A 22,706-nucleotide genomic window follows, 5' to 3' on the forward strand; every position below is an offset into this window, starting at 1 on the left:
TCGTTTTTTTATTCCCCTGTCTTTGATTATAATGTAATTTTCTGTTAAAGCAGATGGCATTAGCCCTAATTAATTCAGACAATAAATAAATTGTCACTCATGTCTTCATCTAATTTGTGACTGCATCAATGGTCCACACATTTCATGAACTAGTTCCTCTAGTAATGCCTTATTGGTCATCCAAGGTAAGTCCATAGGCATCGCCACCCCAGCAAGTACATCCGTCCTGTCAAAGGGTATCCGTGTGTAGAGTCTTTTAGGGAAGGCACAAAAGGTAGCAGGGAGACAAAACTGGTTGGAAATGTATCTGTCCTCCACCAGGTGCATTATCCAAAATGTGAGAAATATAAACAAAAAGACTGAGAATATAAATGAATACAAAAAACATATTTTACAAACAGCTGTATATGTAGACAGTACTCGTCACTAAATTGAAGCAGTACACAGATCAATCTCACGCTTCTGAAGCTCTCACCCAAGAAGCTCTTTCACCGAAGCTCCTCAACCACCACCACGCTAACCCTTTTATCAGGTAGCTGAGTTACCCCTAATTGGCCCATACTACCATAGGCCCACAACATAGGGGTAAAATCATGTGTGAGAAGAAATACACATTATACAAATTTTAAATGGTACCAATAATAATTATAACTCGATCAGGCCTTCAAAATAACAATAACAATAGGTCGGATTGAAAACCTTACAATATATGTGGCGGCCTTTCTAAGGTTTCTAATTTTCAAACTCTAAGATCCAGTCAAGGCCGTGGGTCTGGTGAGCAGGTAGTTGATTACGCACTCTCGATACTCCAAACTTGAAATAATATAATCCATTTATTTGGCTCCAAAAAGGTGAACATAAACGAGTTGTAAACTCATACAATAAAGCAAAGTTAAAGACCGTAAACTAAAAAGGCTAAGCTAGTACCGAAAAGTGGTGTTCATGTTTTATGCGCCTAGACCCAACATTTGGCTACCAAATTATCTACTAATGAGCTGTCCAGGTGACGCTTATACCAATTGCAACTCTCAAGGTAATGCCCAATTTAACAATTATCCTATAGTTCAATCAAATGGTAGTCCAATTTGCAAATATAGAAACAATATGCAAATATATAAACAATATAGGCCTTAAAAAAAAGTACAATGAAAGTCCGTTACGTCCGCCATTAGGAAACGCGGCATCACATGTCCCCTCTCCACACACACACTAACATAAAAATTGACACACTGGCCCTTTCCCATTTCTAATCTCTACCCCTACCCCTTGGCCCTCGCCTTTTCAAACGGAGCAATAACGTAGGTGTAGGCGTCGGGCTTGAAACGCTAGCCCTACGAATTGACCTTTCCGCAAACTCCGCCCCCCTTAGCAACGTTTGGTATATCAGTCAAGCATTCACGTTTCCCAGGTTCTCAGCATTGGTATGAATGGGGTGGCAACATGTTTTCAACCGTGTCAATTTCAGCTCTACCCAAAGAAATCATCAGCATTTTTTGGAAAAACGGCAAGATCTCAGATCGAAGCAGGCAAAAGGGTCTGCAATATGCTTATATAGGCTACAACCATGACATTACATGCCGTGTTTGTAGACAGACAAATGCTAAGGCTAACAGGTTCATTCCAGCTATGTTTATTTGTTCTATTATCTACACAGTCGCCGCTACGCAAACATGTAAGGTGGTAAAACTGAATCGTATTTAAAGCAAGGGTTTTCTCACGTTTTCGATGCAGTGGGCAGATTTTAGCGACATAGCTTCTTGGAACAAAGTAGGTGCTTCTGTTTACGTTGCTGACATTCAGCTGATGGGGGGGGGGGTAATCTACATTGTTTGATCCACAGCAGGCATTTCTCTCTCTGGGTCTTGGGTTTCGGGAAGGGATAAAATGTTACCCCTCCCTCCAGCCTTTTTGGATATCGACTGTCAGAATTACACACTCCATAAGCGCAACGTTTCATTTTCTCTTCTCGAGCAGACGTCTCTCTCATTGACTTCCATTCATCAAAATGGCTTGCTTGACTGAGGTCCCTCCGCTTAGTAACCGTTGCTATGCTATGATTGATCAGTTACCGTTTTGGGGAGTGGTCGCGGAAGGGTCAATTGGGATCACTGATCTCAAAAAGAAACTCTTTCTTTTTGAGATCAGTGATTGGGATATCCCTTCAACAATTACATACGTCATCAGTACGCTGCGTCAGCTGTTACATAACCGGAGAGCGACAGCTGTCACTCACCAGACATAAACAAACATGGCGCCTGCAGCTGTTGTGGCCGCACTGTCCTGGGCCACAGTACTGTCCACAGGCGCCATCTACAGGATTGGGGTGTGAATGATCACGGGTTCGCAATGCATTGGGGGAAATCGGTCTCACCCCTCCGTTTCAAGTGTGCCCTCGGATAATCTCCGTTTGGAGGGGTGGAAAGCCCTTCCCCCACCCCTACCTTTCTGTCTTAACGTGAATTGGGATAGCCCTACCCCTACACGTGAACGCGCAAAACGGAGGGGAAGGGGAAAGGTGTAGGGCTAAGGGGTGTAATGGGATTCAGCCACTCTTTCACACACACACACACACACACACACACACACACACACATCCTACAGCAAGTTGTAAGCATGTTCTCTGGACTGTGTTATCGTATCACAAACCACAAAGGGCTGTGTTCATTCGAAGCTGTAAGGACTAAAATCACATTAGTTCAAGGCCCTCCGGCCCTCCACCGCAGACCAGCTGTGTCTCATGTGTGCACGTTCTGTGAGGAGGGTGTCCCCTGTGTGCACTCTCTGTGAGGAGGGCACAATCATTTGTTTTTATTATCTTGATGTATGCTGTGTCTGAATCTCAAAAACTGTTTTGCAGCTGACCATCTGCAGTTAGTAGGTCAGACTGCATCCTGTATTTTCTCAGCTGCTTGGGACATTAACATTTTGCGAAACAGTAAGACAATTCGCACAAACAGCACCACACAATGGATTACCTGCAAAAACATGTGCTCAAAATCCTTAGATTATGTCTTAGAAAGAAAATATGTATGTATGCCATTGCCATCTGAGTCCAGAGTCCTTGTTTACGAACAAGACAGTCAAAATGCTTATGCCATGTTGTCAATATAACAGTGTACTCAGTAAGTATTTTCTGATGTAAACTATGGCTAAGGTTTTGATTACAAAGATAAAAAATGCGCAATGCGTACTTTCTCTGTGTGACATGTATGAATTTCAACAGTACAAAGTTACACATTGCTGTATGTGTGACATTGGTTGCAAGCAGTGGTGAAAGTGAGCCGGTGCCAGGGGGTGCACCGTTAAGATAAATATAGGATTTATGTTGTAATATTTATTTTTTATTTTATTTTTTTTGCAACTTTCGCTGTTCAAGAAGAAAACGTATCTACCCACTACATGTAATTTTTTACCAGCTCCGATGAAGATAACAGCTTGGCTTGCTTAAAATAATGATAGGATCTCTGGAGCTTGCGTTCCGTTTCCATCTGCTGCCCGCGCTTGCTCCGCAGTTAGTTCTAGTGAATTAAGTCGTCTCGACTCTCGTCTTTAAAATTGTGTCAGGAAAATGTTTAGTCAACTTTTCTAAAACTGCATTTTTGGCATACTGTGGCAAACTGAGACATGTCTTCGTTCCACTCGGACAAATAATGAATTACACTTCTTCAAATAGGCTGTTCACGCTGTTTGTAACGGGGGCACAGCTGAGTGTCCGCCTTAGTGAGCTACAGGACCGTAAGCTTGTGATTTAAATATGAGCATGCTTTTCGAAGTAAGCACGCGTCTTCCTGACACCCTAGAAGTATTCATATGAGCCCTCTCACTCCCTGTAATATTTACATTATCACTTGCTAAAATATTTTCAGTATATCAACTAGACAGCCAATATGAAATGTTTTCAGAAGCTGATTCAGGAAGTGTTTTACAAACTGAAATATTTTGTAGAGTCCTTTTTTCACATAGAATACTTAGGTAGGGCCACAAATCAATTTTACTGGACTACATAGCACAAAGGGGGGGGGGGGACAGAACTAGATATTTAAACATAAGAAACCCCCCTTAGGCATGCAGCACTGTGTGGGCTCCTTGGCCTCCTTCCTCTTCCTCTGTTCTGTTCTTACCCTTCCACCACACAGCCTTACTTCTCTCTTCTTCCACCACACAGCCTTACTTCTCTCTTCTTCCACCACACAGTCTTACTCCTCTCTTCTTCCACCACACAGTCTTACTCCTCTCCTCTCCTCTCCTCTCCTTCCACCACAGAGCCTCACTCCTCTTCTTTTTCACAACGCAGCCTTACTCCTCTTCTTCCCGACTGTTGACCCTGTTCATTTCCTTGTTCTTCCACTGTCAGAAATTGTAACACTGTTGTGCTCTGTCTATGTATTCTTGCCAGTTGAAGGTTCATGAGATGCACCCCTGAGCTATTTTAGAGAACTCAACAATTCAGGAGACATTTACCAAAAACGTCTAATAGAAATGCATAAAAGATTACGACAAATGCTTTAACACGTTTGCATGTAATGACATATGGAAAGAACTGATGCCTAGATGTTTTGGGGGGTAATTAAAGAGAGAATCGGTATAATGCATTTTGACCAACATGACATAAGCAATTGCTAATGTAAGAAACGGCAGACAACAGCAGAGTCTGAGTGGCATTTGGGAATAAGAGTGTGATTATCTCTACTCCATATGACTCACATACAGTCAAAATGAATCTGAGGATATTATAAAAGCTGCCTACATACACAAACATCTCAAAAACAGTTAAAGGTGGATAATGTTTTAATTATTTTCCAGCATGTTTTCTTGAATGTGATCCTAATTTTTTTTTCTCCCAAAAATGTAATTTGTCTGTAAATGCAAATGTAATAGAAATCATTTTAGTGAATCTTGTTCAGTCTTACAGGTGCCAGGGGTAGTTTTCATCATGCATCAGAAAAATCACAGCTTTCAACACTGTTTTCCTCTACATCCAGAAATAACTTTCAGTGACATAATGTATCGACCTTACTGCTCCCTTCCTCCGATGAGCACGGAAAGCGATGTGCAGTTTTTTATGCACCGTATTGCCAAGGCAGCAGAGGCAAGCCTGTGAAGAAATAGGCTATATCTTTGCGTGCAGCCTATGCCTCAGCATAGCAGCACTGTTTCTTCCTTGATAGCAAAGTAGCTAAAAACTGTGATGTTGCCGTTGGCCATTAACAATCAGCTCCTTTTTCTTCTCCACAGATGGCCCGATGCAGAGAAGAGTCTGACCCCAGATCAGTCATTAGAATGCAATGGGAATATCTGAAACAAAGAGGCGAGAGGGTAGCTGACATTTATGCATGGGATAATAAGCTTAGAGCATGCAGCATTTGACTTTGTGAAATCAACCAATGCTAATAAGAGAACAAAATAAAAATCATGTGTGCCTCAAGGGGGCTTATTTAATTTGTTTGTCCTTTCCTCTTTTTGGCCCCTTTTCATCTTTGGGAGTATTGCAAATCCACGGTTAGTCCCTCTTTGTCTCTTAGTGGCTTCTTCAAAGTCCAAGTTGATCGTAAATAGGGCTGATGATATACAGTGCTTAGGGGAAATATGCGCAAAATCATTGATGTAAATAATAGATTTCAAAGAATACAATGAGACTTTTTACCAAGTAGATCCTTAGTTGTAAGACACGTAAGCCATGCAGTATAAAAAGGTGATTAAACATCAGAGAATATTACTATGTTGTTTGAGATATGTGTGTTCATAAATATATGAATGCATAATTTTAGGTCAGATACAATTTGTATTCTCAAAATCTTTATCATGAAACACACAAGGATTCATCTTACAAATAGGTTTGCTGTTACGTGACAAGCTAAAGCCCTCACAAGGGCTTAATTTTATGTGACTGTCCTCTTGAGGGCATGTGAGAAGTCAGGAGAAGGAACAAGAGATGTCTGCGTAGAACATACCATGCAATATTTGTCTTGTTTTACATTGTATTAGGCTAACCCTATTCAGAAGGGAAGAGTAAAGAATGTGGGCCCTCTGATATTTAGACTTGGCTAATGAACTCACACGTCTCCCTTCAGTTGTTGCACGCTCTCACCCACTAGGGGCCTCTAAAGTTATCATCACCTTTCACCCCACCAACTATGGCACTGCACTTGTTTCACATATGCTTTTAGATCGGAGATTGCACATGTGTATGTGCACCCGAGTGAATCTGTCATGCACAAAAGCCAGAATGTTTCGTCTCTCTGTGTGTGTGTGTGTGTGTGTGTGTGTGTGTGTGTGTGTGTGTGTGTGTGTGTGTGTGTGTGTGTGTGTGTGTGTGTGTGTGTGTGTGTGTGTGTTCTGAGAAAACCAGAGCACGGGTGTGTCACTGTTCTTGCTGACAGGCACACAGATGTGGAGCCGGCAGTTTGATGACATCACCGAGAGCGACGCATCGAGTGTGACAAAGTCAAATCAGGTGTGGGCTTTTGGGGGAAAAGGAGCACAAGACAAACAAACACACACACACACACACAAGCTTGCATATGTTACAGGGCTAACACAGATAGACAGAGGAGAGCAGCAAAGCAGACACACACTGTTCTGTTGCCTCATTGTGAGCATGTTATGCCTGTCATGAAGGACTAGTATCTGCCTCCTCACCAAAGGAGTATACAGCTCCTTCATCTCCATTTCTGACTCAGCCCACGACCGTGGGAGCGCGCCAGCCCTGGATGACATTTACGGTACCGCATGGCCAGGAGGAGCGGCTGGCTTATATAATGCACATGTTCCAGCACGGCAAAAACAAACCCATGAAACATTAAAGCACCAGAATTGTCTTGTGAGGGAAAAACACATGGCAGTACACCCTCGCCTGACCCTCCACTAAGAATGGGTGATTTTTGCTCTCCTTTGTTTGAACTCAAAAGTGACGGCACGATCCAATTTTGGCTGCAGCCACGTTGGAGAACGACCCTCTCGGAGGCTGCAGAGGAAGATTTCTCTCGTTACCTCAAGCGGTCTACCTGAAATATCAAACTGCTACAGGGAGCTGGAACAAGAAGCACGAAGCGTATGTATGAGTTGTGAGAGACTGATATCTCCTAATTTCTATGCTGTACATACTTTGAGACAAAGTTGAGCTGGATATCTTTGTTGTTTAAGTTGGTTCCATGACTGATAGTATTTTATTGTGATCAAAGTGTAGTTTCAGCCTATTTGTCTTTTTGTCTGCATGTATTATACAACTATGAAGAGCCCTATACGTCATGTTTTCCACGTAATGGAGACGTATAGGATATATACAGTAGTTGGTTTATTGTTGATGTGTTTTTGTTTGTGTTTTCAATTGAAAGTCAGATTATTCTACAGAATGAGCATTTGAATAGAAGTTTTATTTATAGCTTGAATAAATGAATTGATATCAGGTTTTCGATCTAATCACAGCAGTAGCCTTCTTATGTCCCTTAATTTGTGAATCCAGGAGTGAGTGTTACAGAGATGCCTACAATAACAAAATAGTTTGAAAATGGGTTATGTTATAGCCTACATGTTTGTGGAATACTACACCCTCACTTTATGTTTGGTTATAATTTATATTTAATTATGACTTAATTAATTAAGCTTACTAATGTGAAAGCTATTTTTTTCAGTTTTAAATCTAAATAGTTTTTATAGATTATATTTTAGATTATAAAATAAATGTATCATTTAGGCTTGAACAAAACAAAAACAGTAGGACTGAGCTACCCATAGAAGAACAAGGATATGAATGTTAACATTATCAGCATCACAAAACGTTCTTAATCTGGTAGTCATTCGCAAGAGCATATCATGTTTGGCTCAATTCAGAAAGAAAGACTGAAGAGACTGAGGATTTGAGCTGTGCACGTGCAAACTGTTTCCCGCTCAAATTCAGAAAGGACGCTTAGTTGGAATGAAAAGGTAGGCTACATGGCTAACGCTGCCCACAGTTTGAAAAAAGAAATCCTTGGCCAAAGGACGGTACCTGAACTACGTGGCGGAGAACTCACTGCACCTCAATCAGCTATTTACTATTATCAATAACTATTAACCACAAGATGTTTGACACACTTGCAGGCATTATGGAATGGGCAAAGTTATCTCAGGTAGGAATGGCTGTAATGCAATTATGCTCTTAGAGGGTTAGAACTAATAAGTACATTACTTATGTCGCTTAATTGGCAGTCTGACTATGAGCCAATTTTCTAATTAGGCTAGAGTTGCCTATTCTATTTCTCAATTCATATTATTGATAAATGGTAAGAGGTAATGGGCCTACACAATTTGACAAACTCCAGCTATAGGCTATCAGCACATTTCTGATTTCCATATGATTTGGACAAAACGTTAGTCCTTCTTCAATTTTTACCTTTACTGCCACCTATTGCATTTTTTGTGTTAATGCGAATTTTATGCTGAGTTCTCCAGCATTAGTGAGAGAAAGAGAGAAAACGTTATCATCGTTTATTTCATACAGTTCCAGAGGACCCAGGGTGATGTAGGTACATGCATGTTTGCTCTCCAATACTGTAAATTGATGGCAGAATTCCTTTAAAAGGTGATACCTCAGCGTATACTATGTTTGCACATGTCTTTTTGCCTCTTCCGACAGGTCAGTGTAGTAAGAATAATGTGTGACATCCAGGACATCAGAGCATTTTCAGTCTAATGCTGTGACAGCTAGATGGTGAGCTTGTTGTTGGAGAGAATGAGAGCGGAAGGCTGCGTGTAATCTTCCTCAGCACCAATAAGTGAAATCCTCATTCTTCATCATTTGCACACTCTAAATGCAGCTGACTCTGCCTGCCACACGATCATTCTCACCACAGGGATTAATGTGATGTGCATTAGGATGGGAGATACTGCATTGGTGTGGGTGGGGGACATTGTGGTGTGTTTGTGTCATTATGAGTTTGCATTATTTCGTTACTCATGCCTTCTTGCTTTATTTCGTTACTCACGCGCTGTGTTTGTGTGTGTGTGTGTGTGTGTGTGTGTGTGTGTGTTTGTGTGTGTGTGTGTGTGTGTGTGTGTGTGTGTGTGTGTGTGTGTGTGTGTGTGTGTGTGTGTGTATTTGTATGTGTGCGCGCGTTTGTGTCAGCGCGTGTTTGCTTCATCACTACCCGCTGTCCCTACTTGGACTGTGTTGTGGGTGGGTTGGCACACATGTGCTTGTGTATGTGTGTGTCCTAACTCCATTGTAATACATTCGTCCACATTACTGTGGCGGCTGCAGTCATTTTCTGTACACTAATGATATAATCCTACACTCTTCTTATGTAACCTAGTGGAGAACAGATATTAATAATCCCTTCATGTGGCCACTAGCCTGCTCGGGGCTGTGACATCATCACACCCATTCACTCAGTGTTGGCCATTTCCAGAGAGGATTGTGGGTAAACATGCCGATGCCATGGCTGTGGTACGTATCCCTGTATGTTGGGGCTCCTGGGGATTTATCAGATACGATTAGGCGTGATAAGACCTTTGATGTGTCGCTCATTAAGACTGGGTAGTGGTGATGGTGCTGGGTTTACAAGCTGTGTCATAGGTTGTCTGAGCACCAGATTTTTATTTGATTAGTATGCTTGAAGCAGAGAGCGTGTAGAATGTAGCAGAACGTAAGCTCTTGTGTGAGTTCTGATGTTGGGTGATGGTGAGCGAAAGTGCAACAGTAGCATTGTCACACAAACATGTGTGTGTGTGTGTGTGTGTGTGTGTGTGTGTGTGTGTGTGTGTGTGAGAGAGAGAGAGGGAGAGGGAGAGAGAGGGAAAGAGAATGTGTCAAGAGAGAGAACGGAGACATATCTACATCAGAAACCTCTTGGGAATGATTTTGCACGTGTAGATTTGTGTGTGTGTGTGTGTGTGTGTGTGTGTGTGTGTGTGTATGTGTGTGTGTGTCTGTGTGTGATGGAGAGAGATAGAGCGAGAGAGAGAGAAGGAGGGGGAGGAGGATTTGAGTGAGAAGGGGTATTTTGTTGTCTTGTACAGAGAAAGGTGGGAGTAAGTGTGAAATGGAGATGCCATCCCATGTCCAAACTGTCTCAGAGGACTCTTCATGTGTGTAACAGTGTGTGTATGTGTGATTACCTACACAGGAGATGATGGGAGGTGATGGCCCTTGTGGGGTGGAGTTGCTCAAACAGACACAGACCAAGAAGCTGTGGAGTCACAGACCCCTGTCAGGCAGCACAGAAGGAACAAACGGGCCAATGAGGGCCAAGGACAAGGTGAGTGTTCCATTCTCTTTTGTTGGTGCTGCTGGATTATGTTGGTGGGTGGAAAAATATTTGGGGGGATAGATAACAATGCCTTATGTTGTCAGGTGATCTTTCATTTATCAATCAATCGATTCAATTCCATTATTTTTTGTTAGCTTGTTTTGTTTTGGAGCAATTTCATACATCGATTTCTTTGGGCTGGTTTTTGTTAAAAGCGTAATTTAAGCATAGAAAATAAAGGAGATTTACTACTTTTTGTCCCTGCTTTGTTTGCCAAAAGAGGAGAGAATATGTGTAGTTTCTGTTAAGTGACAGCTTTGATGTTGATGAAATGTAAAGGACTAACATGAGATAAAAGATGATGCAATATTTTTTAAAAAGCGGTCGGTGGTGTTCATGGTAAAAGCCATTCCAAAGGCATGAGTGTAAATGTAGCATAATCACATCAGACACTGCCATTATCCTTGGATTAAGAGGGCTGTTAGTGAACACTAGAATGCACTGAATGTGGTTCAAGGTTAAAAGTGAACTGAAACTTATTGGTCACTTCCCTTTTTTGCCAGCAAAATCTCTTCAGAACGGGAGAGTGGATGATAGCATTACTGGTTACTGACAGCAGTAAGATCTAATGGAATGATAACTGGGGCTCTGGATTCCTACATTTGGTAGTGGTGTGGTAACAATCAGACACTGGTATTCCATGCTGTGGATTAATGGGGTGAAAAGTCGTAGTCGGCCCTGATTACAGGATTTCAGGTAGTGACCTAGGGGTGGTACGGTTCTGTGAGGATTTGACCTTTGAGACCCTGTGATCCGGACAAGAGGTAGACATCCCCATCTGATCAGGCCAGGCTGTGGGTTCTCTTGCCATCTGTGGGCAAGGCAAGAGATGCTGTTCTATCCTAATGGGGTCTTTTCAGGCAAAAGTATTGAAAAAATAACCAAGACTGTATGTAAGGAGAGAAATAGTGCAAAGGGGACATATCCGTTGGGGAACATTTAGAGAGAAATGTTGTTGGGATGATGACTGGTCTTTCAGGGCGAGTTCTACATGACACCAGAGGTCTTGAAATAACTTTGAAGGAATTTAACTTAATTTGGCTAAACTATATTTACATAAATGTAATATTAAACACACTTGTCTCAGGGTTTATATAATGAGCCACTATTTTACACAGTTTTATTTTTAGTAAAGGAAGAAGTACGGCTGCTTTTAGCCCTTTAATGTGTATTGGCTCTATCTATCTATCTATCTATCTATCTATCTATCTATCTATCTATCTATCTATCTATCTACCATCCATCCATCCATCCATCCATCCATCCATCCATCCATCCATCCATCCATCCATCCATCTATCCATCCATCCGCCCTCTCTGTCCCTGTCTGGCTTTTGTTTCTGATAATGACGAATAGGCAAATAGGTCTTCTATAAGGTATAGATCTTCTATAAGGTATAGGTCTGCACCGTTGCCATGTGTTCTGAAGTCAGTCAGGTATTAGGGTTTGACGTTTGCTATCATTTCTATATCATTTTTGAAAGAATGTAACCTTTTGTCATTTATTTCAGATGTTCTGCTCATTCCATTGTATTCTCAGACATAGTGCTTGCACTGATTGGAACAAGAAGAAGGTTTTTTTAGACAGTGCATATCATTGAACAGTACTATTATTCAGAAACACAAGGCACTGTATCAAAGTAAGTCAGAGCACATGGTATGTTTGTGTGTGTCATCATCAGTGCCATTAGCAAGTCAACACTGTATGGGTGGCATACTGTGGCATACTGTAGAGTTTTCGCTTAGGTGTGTTTCAAGTGCTTTCATGGTCAACCCTCGCGAACCCTCACAATACACAGCAATGGATTTATTTCAGATGCATTACAGAAAGGGGGAAAAACAAAAGAAGGGAGAAAGAAAGGGAGCAATAGATAGATAGATAGATAGATTGCTCTAGAGAAACAGAAGAAGAAAAAGAAGGGAATAAAGGACCCAGTAGTAATGGATAGAGGTGTGGCCTCGGTTGCTAGGAAGCAGAGCATAACAGTGCCTGTTTAAGGTTCAGCTTGACTTTACACTTGCTTTAGGGGGTGTGTGTGTGTGTGTGTGTGTATGCGGACCCACGCACGTGAGCGTGCTCTGTGTGCTCAAAGGCTTGCATGAGTGCACGAAGCTGCAATACGGTGGGTAACCAGGGGAGACAGTGTTGTCCAACATATGTTGCTCCTTTCGACTGTGTGCTCTGTGAAGGGGAAAACCCTGGACTGCCCAAATAATCCTCTTACTGTAATACATCTCTGCGCTCCCATCCTTTAGTCCTGATTGGACAGCAGCACTGGGAAATGTTCCTGCCAGAGATGGGGGCAGCCAGTTGATTGGTGGAGTCTTTCCAAGTGAGAAGAGAGAGAGGGAGGGTGAGAGAGAAACAGAGTTAAAAGTGTGTGTGTGTGAGACTGTGTGTCTGTGGTGGGGTCTAGCGTGTTCCTGCCGCAGGGGAACCTCCAGACCGTGATGAATTGGTCCAGAGGCTGGGCACGTACCCAGAATTAGCCCACCACATTTCAAAACTCTTCTTTCTTTTAAGAAAAAATATTAAAAAAGAAAGTAAGAATATATTTCAGGACAGGAATAATGGGTTGAGAGGAATAGATTACAAGAATATATGCAGTATGTTAGAGAGAGAGAGTAGAATATATGTGGTTCAAAAGGAGCCTCATTTGACCTTGTCAGCTCCAACTGTGACCTCGTAGTGTGCTCCGGGGAGGCGGAGGAACGAAGCTGCTGGACAGACAGATGGATAGTGTTGAGAGACCAGAGGGTGCTGAGAGGAGATAAAGGGGTGTAGGGAGAGAGCGAAGGAGTGCGAGAGAAATAAGGCTGATGAAAGGAGAGAGAGAGGGAGAGAGAGAGAGTGTGGTGGATAAGAAGTGAATGAGTGAACTGTTCTGTATGCTGCACTGCCTCTGCACCTCTGTGTGCCTGTGTGTGTGCAGGGGTGTGCGTGTCTGACTGTGCGTGTGTATGCAAAGAGAGAGAAGGAGAGGGAGAGGGAGAGAGAGAGAGAGAGAGCAGGAGAGAGAGGGGGGCGTGTAAACCAATGCACTGTGCCGTGCTGAGCAGTGGGATGCTTTCTGTCCGTCACTGCGACGACTGCATGAGCTGCTCCGACGCTCGCTAATGAACCATCGTAGGGACAGGCGCCACGGAATCAGCACCGCTACGACAACCAGCGTTTTTCTCTCCCCCCACTCCCTCCTCACAGCCATCCTTCCAGCCCATAAAATGACACGATAGGATAGCGCTTGCCTGAGCAGGGGTCATCGTTTTTAAGCTGAGAGGACGAAGGAAACAGATGCTCAAAGGTAGAGCAACCTCTCTCTTCTTTCTTTTTCCTCCACTCTCTATCCCTTTCCTTCTCTTTCTCTGTCTTCCTCTCTCTCTTTTCTGCTCTTTCCCTCTAGCCTGCTTTCCCTCTGTTTTTATGCTGTGTGGTCGCTATTTAACAGCAGTAGCTGCTGCATGGTGCTGAGGTGATGTTGTTTTTCTGCAGGAGTCTTGTGTGTGTGTGTGTGTGTGTGTGTGTGTGTGTGTGTGTGTGTGAGAGAGAGACAGAGAGAGAGAGAGAGAGAGAGAAAAAGAGAAAGAGAAAGAGGGAGATCTTTCTACCCCTGCACTGTGATAATGTACTGTATCTTTGAGTTTGTTGCCAGAGCAATGTAGCGTTGCTGTGATGGTTTGGTTGGTATGTGTGTGAAACACGTGTGTGTGTGCGTGCCTGTGTTTATCTTAATTTAGAGCTGCTGGAGGCTGGAGCAAAGATCTCTGGCTACAGTCATGATTCTCTGCTGGCTGTGGTAAACACTGATCAGAGCACCCCTCCATATATCCTCTCCTGCAGCAAATCACTCTTCCCTCTCATTCCCTCTCTCATTCATTGCCTTATTCTCTCTCCCTCCATCTTTCTATCCTTCTGTCTTTCTCTCTGTTTTTTTTCTGGGCCTCTCTTTCTATCTTTCTCTCTCCATCCTTCTCTCTCTTAATCTTCCTTTATCTTTCTCTATCTTCCCCTCTGTCTTTCCCTTCATCTTTCTTTCCCCCTGCTTCTCTCTGTCGTTCTGCTTCATATCCCCATCTTTCTCACTCTTTATGCCGTTCTCTCTTTTTTTCTGTCCTTCTCTGTATCCTACTTTCACTCTCCCTTCTCTCATTATCTTGCCCTTTCAGTCCACGAGAGGAGGAATATTCCAGTTTAGTATTAGTTTTGAACACTGTTTGCGTGTGTCTGTGTCTGTGTGTGTGTCTGTGTCTGTGTCTGTGTCTTTGTCTATGTGTGTGTGTCTGAGTTTGTGTGTGTGTGTGTGTGTGTGTGTGTGTGTTTGTGTGTTTGTGTGTTTGTGTGTGTGTGTGTGTGTCTCTCTCTCTGTGTTTGTGTCTGTGTGTGTGTGTGTGTCTCTCTGTGTCTGTGTCTGTGAGTGTGTGTGTGTCTCTCTGTGTCTGTGTCTGTGAGTGTGTGTGTTTGCATGTCAGATTCACTGTTAAGCATTGCTGTATTTGTGGTGACTATACCCATAGTGGTAGTGGCTGGCAGATGTGGTGGGTCTTACATGCCTAATTAATACCAGAACAAGGGGGGGATGGTGTGTTAGGGGAATAAGCATATCATTACATAGTAGGTTTCAAAATGTGTGTAATGGTGCAATCAGGGTGAAAGAGTTTTAAGACAGCATGAATGTATTTTTGCTTTTGGCTCTGGTCTGCCAGGGTACGTACTGGGACTGAGGGGAGTGCACCGTATGGTTAGACATGCATACTCGCATTGTACTTAAACAGCATTATTGGGTTCTAGTAATGACAGCTACAGCTAGTGACAGCTATGAGGGTCCTGTGAAGAGAGTAGTAGGACCCTTATAGTTCTGATGAAATATAATGCTTTATATGTGTAAACCATTATATAGGGAGTAGAATAGATTGCCTCATTTAACATGCTGAACTGCTTTCATGCTATATGACATGCAAAATGAATTTCCTATCCACATGCACTCCAGTATTTCACATTAAACATGCACTTTAGTTGCATTATTTATCATGCATAAAACATAGTTCTATTTTTTAACTCACACGAAGCATAGCTCCAATAGTTAAATCATACAACTCATACATTTTCAAGTGCAGATGATTACTAATGATTACCACAAATGCATGCAAGTCTTGGAGTGATGGAATAGCAATGTAGCTTCTCAGACCTTCCATAATGTTATCCCCCCTTCCACACAGTGTATATCAGTTTGTAATGTCTAATGCTCAGCAATCAAAGCATCGGGCTTCTCTTCATGTCTCATGCTTACAGAACAGAACAGAAGTAGGTGGTCCATGGACAAAGATTTAGATTACAACATAATGACAAACGACACACAGTTGCTGCTGCTATGATGATTTCGCTGTAATCATGGGCGAAGTAAACTTCAGGCATCAGTTGGAGGCGAGACAAATGATGTCAGCGCTCTGATTTTGCTGTGCCACCACTGTCAAGGCTGCCTGAGTGTGTCAGAGCTGTGTGTTGTGTGTGTGTGTGTGTGTGTGTGTGTGTGTGTGTGTGTGTGTGTGTGTGTGTGTGTGTGTGTCTGTGTCTGTGTGTGTGTGTGTGTGTGTGCGTCGGGTATGTGTGTGCCTGTGAGAGAGAGCCTTTGTTTCATAATATGGAATGGGCAAGCACTTCTTCCTTTTTATGCTGTGTGTCTGTGTGTGTGATTGTGTTTGTGATTGTGCATGAAATGCCCTGTATTGTTATTCCTAGGCTTCTTCTTCTTCTTCTTCTTCTTATTCTTCTCACCTTTTTCTGCGATTAACTCAGCCCGAACCGCTTAACGTAGAAACTTCATTCAAACTTTGTCGCGTAGGTCTTGTAAAGGACACTTATGCTATGTATTTTTCACTTTTCTAAACTTTATACTTTTTAAGATATTAAATAAAAACGAATCTAAATTTTCCCATTGACTTACATTGGGCCATTATGACATCATAATAGGGTCTTTAAACTGGCTTGCACCTGTGCTTCACTGACACCTGCGCCAAATCAAAGGAACCTCTTCTCTCTCTGTCCCTCTCAATTTAACTGTAACTAGGAACATTAAGACACCTTCCATTCTCTACTTTTTTTCTCTCCATCTTTCTCTCTATCCCTCTCAGTCTACTTTCTCTCACACTCAATCTCTCTTCTTCACTCCATTTTTATCTTTTTTCAATATTTTCACTCTCTTTTTCTCTTTCACTCTTGTTCACTCTTCTTTCCTTCTTCCTCTCTTCTTTCCTTTCTTCTTTCATTCTTCCACTCTTCTTTCCTTCTTTCACTTTTTCTTTCCTTTCTTCACTCTCCTTTCTTCTTTCCTTCTTTCACTCTTCTTTCCTTTCTTCTTTCCTTCTTCAACTATTATTTCCTTCTTTCACTCTTCTTTCCTTTCTTCACTCTTCTTTCTTTTCTTCTTCCACTCTTCTTTCCTTTCTTCACTCTTCTTTCTTTTCTTCTTTCCTTCTTTCACTCTTCTTTCCTTCTTCCTCTCTTCTCTCCTTTCTTCACTTTTCTTTCCTTTCTTCTTTCCTTCTTCCACTCTTCTTTCCTTTCTTCTTTCCTTCTTTCACTCTTCTTTCTTTTCTTCTTCCTTTCCTAACTTTTGCATTTCATGCACTGGTATTTCCTTCAGGAAATGCATTTTCTAGTTTTGTACTGTTTCACAACAAATATTGTTCTTCATGGCCACAGGTCTCAAACTGGTCTGACGACAGGCCTTCTGAGTGTATGTACTGTATAGTGTGCATTGGTGTGTATGCTTGTGGGTGTTAGTATAAATCTGTGGCATGGGGTTTTTGTGTGCACTCAAGTGTGTTGAAACCACCTCCTCACTCCAGCAGGAGTCAAATTGTGCTGATAGTAGTGAGTGTTCCTGACTGTGTGCGTGAGTGTGAATGAATGAATGAATGAGTGTGTCGACTTGTTTGTGTACATGTGTGTGAAAATGTGAGAGATAGTGCATGTGAATACGTTTGTGTGGGCGTGCATAAGAGTCTGTGTGTTTGTAAGCATGTCTGTGTGTGTATATGTGTGTGTGTGAGTATGTGTGTGTTCAATCCAAATCACCCTTGTGCTCTCTGGTCTCTCCAGTGACTGGATTGGTTGTAACAGCAGAAGCTGATGATGACATCTGCAGTGGTGCTGATGATGTCGTGGCTGACCACCAAGGTCATGTGACCCTCACTCGTCACCACAACTGCTGGCTTTAATGATGTGAACAGCCGCATGCCTGTGTGTGTGTGTGTGTATGTGTGTGTGTACGAGTGTGTGTGTGACGGATTACATAAAATCACCCTCCCAGAGAAAATCTCTTAGGGGGGCTGGGGGGGGGGGGGGGCTGGGGGTTTGGTTTGTCATAGAGGCTGAGGCTAAAATGCCTCGTCATGATATTGGTCTTCCCTCAGGGATATGGAGCACATGGTTACACAAAGGTATTTATGAGTTTGTGTGTGTGCATGTATGTGTGTGTATGGGTGTGTGTGTGTTTTGCATGTATGAGTATTGCATTTTCTCCATGTAGTAGGCTTGGAACATGGTTATGTTAGGTGCTTTGTCAGTAAGGAGATTTACAGTGTGTATATGTGTGTGCGTGTATGAGTGTGTGTGTGTGTGTGATGTAAAGTCCAAGCGTATGCTTTATCCATGAATGGTGATTTGTCTATATGCACAGCGGGCTTAAGCTGCCAGCATAGCTGTGGGGCTTGTGTGCGCTTATGTGTGTCGCATGTTAACATAGATAGCAGATGCGAGTGCAAGCAGACAGGGGTCTGATATATGTTTGTTTCCAGGTGTGTGTGTGTGTGTGTGTGTGTGTGTGTGTGTGTGTGTGTGTGTGTGTGTGTGTGTGTGTGTGTGTGTGTGTGTGTGTGCACACGTGTAAATAAACTCGACATATACTTGAGCACAAGAATAAAACATAGATGTGTGATATATCTTTTACCTTTTCGCCTTCTCATTCTTGCTCAGTGTGTGTGTGTGTGTGTGTGTGTGTGTGTGTGTGTGTGTGGTGTGTGTTGCTTGCAGCACATCTGTTGTTGTGCTCATAAAGCCTGTATATGAATGTGAATGAAGCCACACTGAGAGCTCCAGAGATATAATCAAGCAGATAATGCACTTGCTTTTCTTGCGTTTATTTTAGCCTTGTGTGCTCACATGCATATATGAATTCACTACGCGTCAGTAAACTGTAGGATTAGTTGAATATATTGTCATTAGTGTGTATGCACTCTTTTGTACTGGCATTACAGAAACATGAACTGTATGTGCGTGTGTATAAAATATGAACATGTGTGTGTGTGTTGGTGTGTTTATGTTAAATAGGTTTGTAAGGGTATGTGTGCAGGAGAACAAGAACATGACCATGAAAAGGATGAGTGTATATTAACCTGTCTGTCTCAAAGTGAGTGACTTAAAATGTGGTGTTTACTTTTTTTTAACCCCCTTATTAATCTATTTATCCATCCATGCTTCCATTCACTCATCCATCCATCTTTTCGATTTGTGAGCCACTGTTGCTTTCAGCGCTACAACAGCCTATGAGGGTGAAATTATTATATTGCCATTTGCAGAGAAAAAAAGATATGAGCTGGTAATATCTGTGTTCAATGTGCAATGATCTGTTCAGTCAGTACAGTAAGTGCTGTTTAAATGGGAGTGTGCTTAATGGACTTCAATTTAAAAGCTGTACTATACAGAGTTTCACATCAAAGTGTACGTGTGGATGGAAAAAACTATGTATAAAGAGAATAGTCAGACAAACGTTCCCAAATGTATTCCAAATTTGTGTTATTGATTTTATCCTTTCACACTTCTATTTATTCTAAATATAATCTAATTATTTTATATTTAAGACCTACTGTTGCTGTCAGGCCGACAATTCTCCACATTGCACAGAAAATCAAAAATCAACTTCGTTTTCTATTCTGCTTTCTATTCTGTTTTTTGGCCAGATGTGTTTCAGTGACAGTAATTGGTGCGTTCTCTTCTAGTAGCTGTTGAATCAGCTTGCTCCTGCGTCCCACTTCTTCCCACCTGACACACAAACTGGGTCACTTTCATCCCACCGCTCATGCATGCTTGCATAACGTAACCAAAGTAACCGGAGGAAGGACATGATGCACAAGTGCCGCACTGCCATTGTAGGACAGCTGCAGAGCTATACTGAAAATTGTGTTTCGGTGCACACATCAGCACTTCCAGTGTTATCTTTAAAGACCCAGCTGACAGTTGGCAGCTGCGTCAGGGCCAGATCTAGGCCAGGTGAAGGCCAGATCAGGGCCAGATCGAGGCCAGATCTAAACCAGGTGTGTTCTACTCAGCTACTTTCTAGGCAGCCTGAGAGATGAGAGAGCAGGCAAAGCCTCCACATCACCCTTTTTTTTAAATGTGGGTTAAACGGAGCTCAACAAGACATTGTGCCATCGCCTTCCTCCATAAGCACAGTCCCTGACACTTTGCTAGCACTGGAGTCTTGGGATTTTCCCTTCCATATGTGCTTCTATGGCCACTCATGCCTGGTTGTGTTAGTCACTGAAGCCTTCACTGACACCACAGGAGAGTGCATGGCAACAGAGAAGTGGCCATTTCCTTTGAATCTCCTTTTTTTGGTCTAAGCACTATAGCTAGCACTTAGCCTGCCATCATTGCCTTGGCATTTATCAGGTTTTGACAGGCTGTGTGTGTGTGTGTGTGTGTGTGTGTGTGTGTCTGTTTGTGTCACAGAAAGAGTGTATATGTTTGTGCTTTGTAAACAAAAAATCAATTCTGTTGACACACGGCTAATTGACTCTGTGGACAGACCAAAATGTTTGCTTCTTTAGATCAGTTTAGTTAATTTTAGGCTGTCAAGCCTGAAAAATGTTCTTCATGATTTTTGTCTTAACCCAAATTCAAACAACTAATTAAAAATTGTTTTGTAAGTCTTTCTGTGCTAAGTCAGTGACATGCTCCTAGTATTTCTGTTGAGGCTTGAACTGAAGTTGTGATGACGTTCTACACTCTCCTTCCTTTACTGTATTGCTGTAAAAGTACTAAAAGTACAAATACTGTATAGAGCCCTAGTATTTCCAGGGCTTTCTGAGGCTTGATGTCTGGTAGTGTGGAAGTCCCATTCTCCTTTCCCCTCACTGAGGGAGTCAGCAGTGACCTCCTCCTGTCATATCTTTGCATGCCTCTGACTGCATTGTGAAGTGAATGGACAGACCGCCCTACCCCCATGTCTTCATTTAGTTATTAATGCATGTATGTATGTATTTATTTATCGAGGGGAGGGACGCTGATGTCAAAATAACCATAAATATAAAATTAGCCATAGATGGTTCCACTCAGTTTAAATCCCCACTTTCTCAACCTTCAACATCATCAATGCCATGTATTTTTGTCACTTTGGACTAAAGCGTAGACGCTTTACATAGACCTACATAAACTATAACTATATAACTCTCAAGCCCTCTTGTCCTAGCCAAAATACATTGTAGTGGCTTGATGGCTTATGATAAGATGATCATCACGCTATATGCCCTCACTTCATCAGACAACCATCTAAATCTATCAGCCATCCTTATCCAATCGCAGACGGTTGATATATCTATACACAGATAGACCTGCTGCCTGCTACTTCACTTGAGGGGAAGTGGAGGGTCAGAGAACTGAATTCTCTGACCCTCCACATCCCCTCAAGTGAAGTAGCAGGCAGCAGGTCTATCTGTATAGCTCTGTGCCTCGGGTCCTCAGGGTGCAATGCTCTCAAGCTCCAGTGCAGCTCCGTGCCTCGGGTCCTGTCAGGGTGCAATGCTCTTAGGCTCCAGTGCAGCTCAACAAGATGTTAAGGTAATCATGGAAACTGTTAACCAAGATAGATAGCAGCCAAGGGGAAATTGGTGGTTTGATGGATCTAGAATGTTATTCAGCTGTGGCCAAACCCACAGACCACCAGTGGAGGGTGAGCTCTTAAGGGCTAAGTAGTGGCTGCTAATGGCTGTGCATGACATCATTGTGCAGCTGCATGACAAGAAAAGCAGTCACACATATATAATCAGACACACACACACACACACACACCTACACACACACAAACACACTTTTACTCTATCTCTCTCTTAGTCTTGCTCTTTCTTAGACACAGGTGCACACACACATAAACATGCATGCATGTGTGTATACAGTGTGTGTGTGTGTGTGTGTGTGTGTGTGTGTGTGTGTGTGTGTGTGTGTGTGTGTGCGCGCGTGTGCATGAGTGAGTGTTTGAGATGAGGTGTGCTTGTCTTAAATCTCTGAGCTGGAACACAGAATCATCACTGGTAAATTTCCAAGAGCCGGAGCCTTCCACTTCCTGTGATTTTTGTGTACATCATCACAGAGAGTGGTCTGGCTGTGAATGTAAGGAACGTGGATCACCCTCCCTCATTAAAGGACGTGTTCCAAGCAGCTGACTGGCTCACTCTCTGTTCCGTATAGCATGCTCCATATGCACAACCTACGTACTCAGTGATCAATAGAGGCCAGCTTGACTCTGAATCCTGCTGTAGGTGGATCAGGTGTGTGCCAATGCCATAGGTTAAACTCCTGGGATGTATTCGGAAAGTGTCAGGAGAATGTTGTTGGAGGGATACTTGATTAGAGAGGCAGTCTGTGGTGTTTGCTTATAGATGTTTTGCAAGTATTTATCTTATTTCCCTATGGTCATCATCATCATCATCATCATAATGGCCTCTGTCATCACTCTCACTATTGTCATCATCATCATCATGGCCTTCCTCATCATAATTGCCATCATCCTTCTCCTCTTTCTTTTGTCTCTTTCTCCATGTCTGTTCTCTGTCTTTCTGGCACATTCATGCGTATTCATCTCTCTATTTCTCTTTTTCTCTCTCCATTTCTGGCCCCTCAATTTCTCTAGCTCATTCATGTACAGACTCTCTCTCTTTATCTCTCCCCCTCTTTTTCTCTCTTTCTCTCCCTCTCTCCTTCCTGTCCTCTCTCTTTCTCTCCCAGTTATAGGTGGACCATATAAATGATCCACAGTGACACCAATCCCCTGCAGTGTTTAGTTTGGGATGTAAATTGACTTTGATCAAAGGGGAATAGTGGAAAAGTTTAAATCTCTGCCTTTTAAATCAAATCAGCCCTGACAATACAAACAAAACACGTTAGCCTTTAGTCCCGCGGAGAGAGCCGCCCCTCGCACAGACACTGGGCTCTCGTATATCATGCTGGGGACACAGCGTATTACCCTTCATGGAATAAAACACTCAAATATATTGTTTATTACTGCCGTTCTGCACAGGGCACTTTGTATTGGCTCAGTGTGTATATATTATGTACTGTTTGCTGCACTGAAGACACAGTTATAGTAACACCACTTCTACAATTCCTATGGAATATAGAAAGCATTTTCCCATTAGTCACCAGAGAGG

This window comes from Sprattus sprattus (genome assembly GCF_963457725.1).
Source record: "Sprattus sprattus genome assembly, chromosome: 15".
Lineage (NCBI taxonomy): Eukaryota > Metazoa > Chordata > Actinopteri > Clupeiformes > Clupeidae > Sprattus > Sprattus sprattus.